General features: G+C 34.1%; 1 pseudogene; it reads left to right on the top strand.

Moving 5' to 3' along the window:
• Positions 1,989 to 3,779, top strand: LOC109355984 (annotated as a pseudogene).

The raw sequence follows: 8,263 nt of genomic DNA, 5'->3' as shown, positions 1-8,263 counted from the left end.
TCCATACACACAGAGATCTGGAATCACATTACTGATTGAATTCAATTTCTGATTTATTGAATGAAGATTTGACAATTATGTATTTTGTATCATTGTGTGTGAGTGAGAGGGGGGGTACCTTTTTCTTGTTGTTTTGGTCGTCTTTTTCCTTCTTTGCTCTCTTCTGTCATAGCAATGAGGCTAATGTTTCAAGTGCTTACGATTTCCTATGATTTTGAACTTGTTCAAAATGCAAGAGAAAGGATGGGGTTGTCGAACGGACAAGGATCACCTGTCCCCTGTGTCTCATTCCCTCATTCCCTGTAGCCTATCACATTTTGATACACGAATAAAGAAAAATTCTAAAAAAATAACAAAAAGTTACATTTTGATTGGTTTGGGACATGTAATGAGATAACATTCGAGACAAGTGATCTTAGTCCTTGCCGACCTTGTAGTATTAACTGGATGTTCAATAATATTTTATACTGGAATAAGTAGCATTGCACGCTAGGGTCTTTAGGTATGAGCAGGATAAGGGATCGTGTTAAAAGCTTCTGTTGTAGTGGGATTCATGATCTGAGGAATTTATTGAAAGCACGCACATTCATTCATCTTCATCTTTCTTAAACGTGAGAGTACTTATGTTGTGTTGTATTTTATTTTTACTTCAGAGTAAGATATTTTATTATGATATCTTTCTTGTCATGTGTGTAAGATTATGAAGCTTGTGGCTTGTAAGTTGATGGAAATATATGGTTGAGGTTTGGGGCAAATAGTGAGGTGAATATTTTTTGTCACAAAAAGTATATTACCTCCTATGTAATATTAATGTAAATATATTTTTCAATGAATTATAAAGAGTGACATATAGAATGTTTGTATTACTGACCTTCTATTTTTTTCTAAACTTGTTTCTAAACTTAATCTTACTGAACTGTAGTTTGTTGGATGACTGGTGATAATATTGGAGATAGTTTTGTTTCTTGATGGCAATATGTTCATTCTCCCAAGTAAAAATATCTTTTGACTTGTAGGTAACTGGGCGTATTCTATTATGATCTCTGAAATAAGAGGAACTAAAGGTAGTTTCATGATCCTATATTATATATTGCTAACAGTTTTTTGGATCTTCAGGTTTGAGGGTTAGAAAGTTGAACACGTTGAGTAAATGACATTATTTATCAATGTGATGTTTAATTTTGTATCTGTATGTCTCAGGTTGCTGTTTATTTATGTTACATGTTACATGTGTTCACATTTATGTTTAAATATGCTATATGTGTTGACATTAATTGTGTATCTTTTGATAATAATAAATGATCTAAGTTTGCCAGATTTAGTATGTATTATTCTGTATTTGTTTCTAATACACTTGTTCTGCACTTGAAGCAATATAAGAGTTGAGTAGCTAGTAATTAGGAATTTAGGATTATTTTTTGTTGTGGTAGAGATTATTTGTATTTGAAATGGTGGAAAGGACTGAATGTGTTGTTTAGATGATTATATAAATTTGTTTTTAAAAACTATGGCTGTCATTTTGTGTTCCATCATTGATCAGCGATGATTATGCACTTGGAAGCAATTGGCTTCGTGCCTAGAACTTTTATCATCCCTCAGGGTGCCAATGTTTTCATTGCTAATTTTGCTACATACCAGGAAAGACTGAGTGGTTATGTGTGTGTACACACATGTTGCCCAGTTGTGATGACTAAAACTTGTATGCTTAACTTGAAGATGTTTGTATTACTGACCTGAACTTTTTAACTCTACAGGTTTTGCACCAAATTTCTGTTGTGCAAGTTTGATTAATTGCATTTTTTAATCTCTTGTTATTTATCTTCTAGAGGATGAGCCTCAATGCATTAGTAATGTTGCTTTCCTTGTGGCCTGGAGGTTATGCGTTTAAATCCTGGAAACGAAATTTTTGCTTGCGAGGGTAAGGTTGCATACATCCACGCTTCCCAAACCCCACTATGTCATCTACGCTCTCCAGACCCCACTAAATGGTAGCCTCGTGCATTGGACCACCCTTTTTGTTATTTGTCTTCTGAATGATCTATTAATAAGGTGTCACCTACTTGTTAAAAGGGTAACTTAACACTTGTACTACTGCCAAGTTCTGATATTCGCCTCTCATTCATCGGGGATGACGGTAAAATAGAGAGGTTATTCACCCTCGCCAGCAAATCCCAGTGTGCAGCAGTTGTTGTTGATGAAATCCCGACTGACAGTTCTGGCCGATCCTTCCTTGTGAGGACTCCACATAGCAGAACTTTATACTTCTGGTGCTCAGAGAAGTCTAAGCTTTTGGGAGTTGAGTTACTTGCGAAGGTAGGTTTGGCTGCTTGTTTTCTTGCAAAGATGATTTAACTTATTTAATGTTAGGGTTGATATGAAAATGATCTACATTCTTCCTAGCTTCTCCATTATCTATTTTATGATTGATATTGTCTTCCCATCAAACTCATTTTTCTGATAAATCAGATGAGGGATTTGATGAAGCGAAAGGCATCCATTGCTGAGTTGAGTGGCATTAGCAGGTCACGGCTTGACTGCTTTGCAAGTCAGCTTCGTGCTTTTCTTGTTGGGTCCGCAGTAGGCAGTAGTCTTGAGAATTCAGTTTGTGCTTCAACTTCTGCTAACTCCACAGCTACCTGTAATTTTGCTTTTGAGAATTCACAGTCTTCATCAAAATTTCCCCGATCTCGACATAATGGAGAACAGGTGATAAAGGGAGATACAACATTGTACCAGAGTATTCTTAGTCCAAGATCAAGTTCATCCCTTGGCTGAGGAGGGGACGTAGCTCCTGTTGTGTCGCCCCTTTTTTCTCCTCACTATTGTTGGTGTCCTCCTGGGATCTCAACTTTTTCATCCCTTGCAGCTCTTCCTCATGTTTCCAACTCATCTATTGAATCAACCCCTCCTTTCTCAGGTGCCTCTTTGTTACCCAATACCCTGCCACTTAGCCTGTTGAAACCTGTGCAACCTCTTAATATTGGTTCAAGGATGGACTTCCCTCCATTTCTGCCTGATCCATTGTTCAGAATGTCATTACCAACTTCTCAGCAAACTCCCACCTTCACACCATTGATGTGTGATCCAATTGTTCATGTCCCAGTAATTGATGTGTGTTCTTTTGGTCAGGGCTATCTTGTGAATGCTGGCCCTGCTATGCCAACTAGCATTCCTCAATTGCTTCCAAAGCTTGTGAAGCCACTTATTTCTGAATCCGATGCCGTGGTTAAGGGTACAAGAGAAACTCTTAGGCTGCTAATCAGTGGTTCAAGCCAGGGTAACCAACAGGTGATGATGGATCCTTTGCCAGCAATTTTAACTAATCCAAATGACAAACAAAACAATATACTCGTTGCTGCCAGCTGTGGTCTTTATAATGATACCAGAGACATTGATGTTATTGCGAACAACATTGCTGCAATGGGATTGGCATCACTTTCTGGTTTGTCTATGGGAGAGGGTGATTCGAAGGTCTGTGACTACTATGGGATGTCGGAATCAGAAGTGAGGATACTCAGTGATTCAAGCAGTACCTTTTTGGATGATAAGGGCGATCCTCCTTTAGATTCCTCTCAGTAGTAGTAATTGATGGCAATGATGTTTTTGTGTGTGTGTAGATCTCCATGGTGGAGAAGATGTTGATATATGTTGTAGGTTTTGATTAGTTTTTAAGTCAATTTGGACATTCTTGAGCCTTTAATCAGCTTTGTATTTCTGCTTTTGTTGTTTCATCATTAGCAATTTGGAATGTGGTGAATGAGATTTTTGGCTCTGTATACGCATTATCATTTTGGTTCTGCAAAAATGAGAGCAAGAAACCACTATGATAAATATATTGGGTTTCAACATGGGTTTTAGTTCGCTAGTCTTTACTATCTATCTTTCAACTTAATCTTTTTTTTTTGTTCAAACAATAAATCTTTCCATCCTGTCACCAATTTTATCTATTTGGTTTAAGTAAGAGTATCTCCTCATTATGTCAACTTAATCTGTTTTGTTTTTTATTTTTTATTTTTTGAGCAACTTGCAATGTATGATAATATACGTGACACTAATACATGACAAAATTATATACTATACATCATTTTTTGTATATTATATCAGATTGATGAGTTCTTATATGAGGTGATTGGTGCTTTTGGTAAATTTTAACATTGTATACTATACATCATTTTTTGTATATTATTATTTGACTATATAAAAATGAAAATTATGCACATAAATTTTTACTCAATAAATTGTCATAATTTTCATTTTTATATAGTCAAAATTATGTCCACTTCTTGAGTAAACGAACGGGAAAATATCAGTGGGGTGTGGTTCAAAAATATCATCTTGTCTTAATTAGAATAGAAGGTTCTAGTTATGTGTTGAGTTTCATTTTCCATATATCAATTAACATTGCTCTCATCCTCCTTTTTGGTCCACTTAGATGTTCTTTTCTTTCTTTTAACAAATGAAAAATACTTTCTATTTTTTCAAGACATATCATGTATACAACAGCAATCCCTCTTTTGTGATTGTAAAAGATTTCCATTGCTTTTCTTTCAGCTTCCGGGAGTTATCCCTTCAAATTTTGTCGGTTTCCTTTTTTCTCCAATCAGATTTCTATTAGTTAATGGGTTATAGTGTGTTCTTTACTAATACTATGTTACTAGTAATTAAGGTCTTACATGTCAAAACCTTGAACTTGATGTACAGTTGGCTCATTTCAATAATTGATCATCTAGGGATGTGTATCGAAAGCAAAGCGACTTAAGGTTATTTTTGTCGTGTAACATCAAAAGCTGACCTTTTGGCCAGTGAGGATGGGAGGAGAGCCTCAACCACCATGACATTGTCTCCCTTAGAATTATTATTTATGTTTTTAGAGTATAATATCAATATAAAGATTTATACACAGTTAATATTTTATTTATTATTTACTTATATTACTTTTTTAAAAAGTCAATGAATGATATATTGATAATGTATAAAACTTTTATACTATCAATAGATAATTTTTTCCTTATTTTCTTAACACATTGTGTCTGTTATAATTTTTATGCACTTTCTTAACAGCGCTAGATATAAAAAGCAAAAGATAATATTCATATAATGTATCACTAGATATTTAATAGGACTTTGCTTTTCAATATATTAAAAGTGAGAGGAAATATTACTAATCATTGGATAAGGGTTAGAGTTTACTTTGGTACTACCAAGGATATCCCCTCATATTTTTGGGTAAGAAACTAATCTTTTTCGAAGTTTGTGCCTACCGGATTGAGGTTAGAGTTTAATATATATAATGTACATGTAAAATATTTTACACCATAAATATACCCTCCAAAATAGGGTAAAGATTTTGGGTCATTTTAATTACACATGGACCACCCATTTAGCCCATTTGGAATGCCCACAAAGTTAATGATCAAGTGGGACGAACATGATAGACATTTGGAAAAATTTACTCAGTTGGTGCACTTTGACCGAAAAATTACGGTCTTGGTGCACCTTTTGAAAATATTACGAAAAAGGTGTAGATTTCACCTAAATCGGCAACCCTGTTGCCGATTTCAAATAAATTTATTTTTTTTATTCGACTCCCCCCTAAATCGGCAATGGGGGGGAGTTTTACCTATATTTTTTTTTTTTTTAAATTTAACCCCCCTAACTCGGCAATGGGGGGAGTTTTAGAAATTTTTTTTTTATTTCTCCCCCCTAAATCGGCAATGGGGGGAGTTTTACATATATATATATATATATTTTTTTTTTAATTTAACCCCCCTAACTTGGCAATGGGGGGGAGTTTTAAAAATTTTATTTTATTTTTTAATTTCTCCCCCCTAAATCGGCAATGGGGGGGAGTTTTACATGTAATTATTTTTTTTTTAAATTTAACCCCCCTAACTCGGCAATGGGGGAGTTTTACAATTTTTTTTTTTTAATTTCTCCCCCAAAATAGGACATGTAATATATATTTATTTAAAATATTTAAAAAATGTAATTCCAATAAGACAGAAACCATTAATACTTTATTCAAAGAGTAGTATTTAATACAAAAATTTATCACATTTGAATTTATTAATCCCATAAAAGTTTAATGACGTCTATGTGATGAAGTGCCACATGGGGGTGGTTTTCTCCTTCTGGGCGGTTGAACTCTTAATTATTGTTCATTCCGCTGCGAGATTCTTGCTCTTCCACGTGTGACCAATTGTGGCTCCTCCTCATTAAAAAAAAAATAAATATAGGTAAAACTCCCCCCCCCATTGCCGATTTAGGGGGGAGTCGAATAAAAAAAATAAATTTATTTGAAATCGGCAACAGGGTTGCCGATTTAGGTGAAATTTACACCTTTTTCGTAATATTTTCAAAAGGTGCACCAAGACCGTAATTTTTCGGTCAAAGTGCACCAACTAAGTAAATTTTCCAGACATTTGGGAAGAAATGCCTATATTACCATCTTTACCTACAAGATAGAAAATCAATATTGAATCATCTAAGAGTTACAATGGTTGTGAATAAAGAAAGTAAATCATGCTCAAAGAAATTACTATACCTTCTATTAACACACAACAGTTGCCAATTGTAGATGCTGATAGCAGCTATGGGCATAGGCCATGTCCCCATATATCACTGCAATGAGAATGACATGAGCTGCTTCAAATAATGACATACTCATCATGAATCTTTTGGCCAGTATCAGTGTTTGGCACTGCTTGTGAAACCAAAAAATGCATTTTTCTAATTATTAACTCCCTAAGGACAATAATGTTTGTTCCATGTCATTTTTTTCTCTTTACAAGATTTTTTACATCGCTGGCTTTTGCTTTTATGTAATTGTGTACCATGTTTGAAGAGTTATGGTAATGATAAAATGAAGTGATGTACAAAATATAGGGATAGTGATATAGATTGGCTTTGTACACTACCTATATCAAGTTCAAGTTGAACCGAATTTACTTTGCCTCTACTTTAGTAATACAGAAAATCGACATTCACAAATATTTTATAATTTATTGGAAAACAAAGCTACCATGGAAATAAGACAGCAACAATAATATACTTTCTTGTAACTAGCAAATTTTATAAGAATTGTCCAATCAATATTTTACTTGATTTTTTAACCATTTAATCAATTAACTACAATATCAATCGATTAACACTTACTCAATTCTATGGTAGTTTTGTTTTCCAATATACGATTGATTTGTGGTATTCACTGAAGACAAAATGCGTATATGAATTTGTATCTTGTGTGATAAATTTCAGCTTGAAAGATGTCATGTGGGGTAAAAGCAAATGGCTCAAAACATTACATGTGAAACTGAGGTAAATTTTGTTGAGTGTATCATTTTTGTATATCTTCTTTTGCACACAAATTATGGGGGATAATTTCTGTAGTCAAACAATTGTTTTGACAAAATACACAGGAAAGTTGTTGAAAGGGAAGACCAATCACTATCTTGAGCTGCTTGAGAAAGAAGCATGATTAGATTATCCCTAACAAAATGTTATTATGGACCCTACCAAATTTAGTATCAAACTCTCTAATCATGTGAAAATACAAAGACTAAGTAAGATCTACGATTAATTTATGTTTTTTCTTCAATATGTTATTCCAATCCTTGAAACTCTATTTTTACTCTAACTTGCTCACTATAACCTAAACTCTTCAAGTATAACCTTACTCCAACCTTATTCAAATACCTCATTACATATTAAATCAGTTTAAAACAAAACAAAAAACTTTCAGGCACTCACATATTACATTCCTACGTGCATGTGGTGAAACTCATGTATAGGTATTTTTTTCCTTCTTCTGAAAAACACACAAGTCATGTATGTTTTCGTTATTTTGTTCAAAAAACTTAGCTGGATTGAAATGGCTTATATCGACAGTACCAAAGTGATAGTGGAGATTCCAGTTTGGATCCATGTATTGAGATATGGAATCATAGAAAGACCACTAAGTTATCCAATCGTGCCATTACCCTCAGTCTCTAGAATAGTCTCATCCAAAGACAATGACATCTCACAAGATCCTCTAATCTTTGCACACTTTTACCTTTCAAATATCACAAACACACAAACCAATATCTGCACCTGTCACCTGTGAGCCTCTCACGCACCATGCCTTGCATTATTTGTGGAGCTTAATTTATGTGTCAAATGTCACGTATATCTTTAGATGCCTACACCAGAAATCAATATCATCTATGTGTTTTTATCGACAGAAAAAAGGCATTCGTCATCTTGAAGAATGATTAACAAAAAT

Source organism: Lupinus angustifolius, chromosome LG09 (genome assembly GCF_001865875.1).
Source record: "Lupinus angustifolius cultivar Tanjil chromosome LG09, LupAngTanjil_v1.0, whole genome shotgun sequence".
NCBI lineage: Eukaryota > Viridiplantae > Streptophyta > Magnoliopsida > Fabales > Fabaceae > Lupinus > Lupinus angustifolius.
This window is presented reverse-complemented; position numbering and strand designations above follow the sequence as displayed.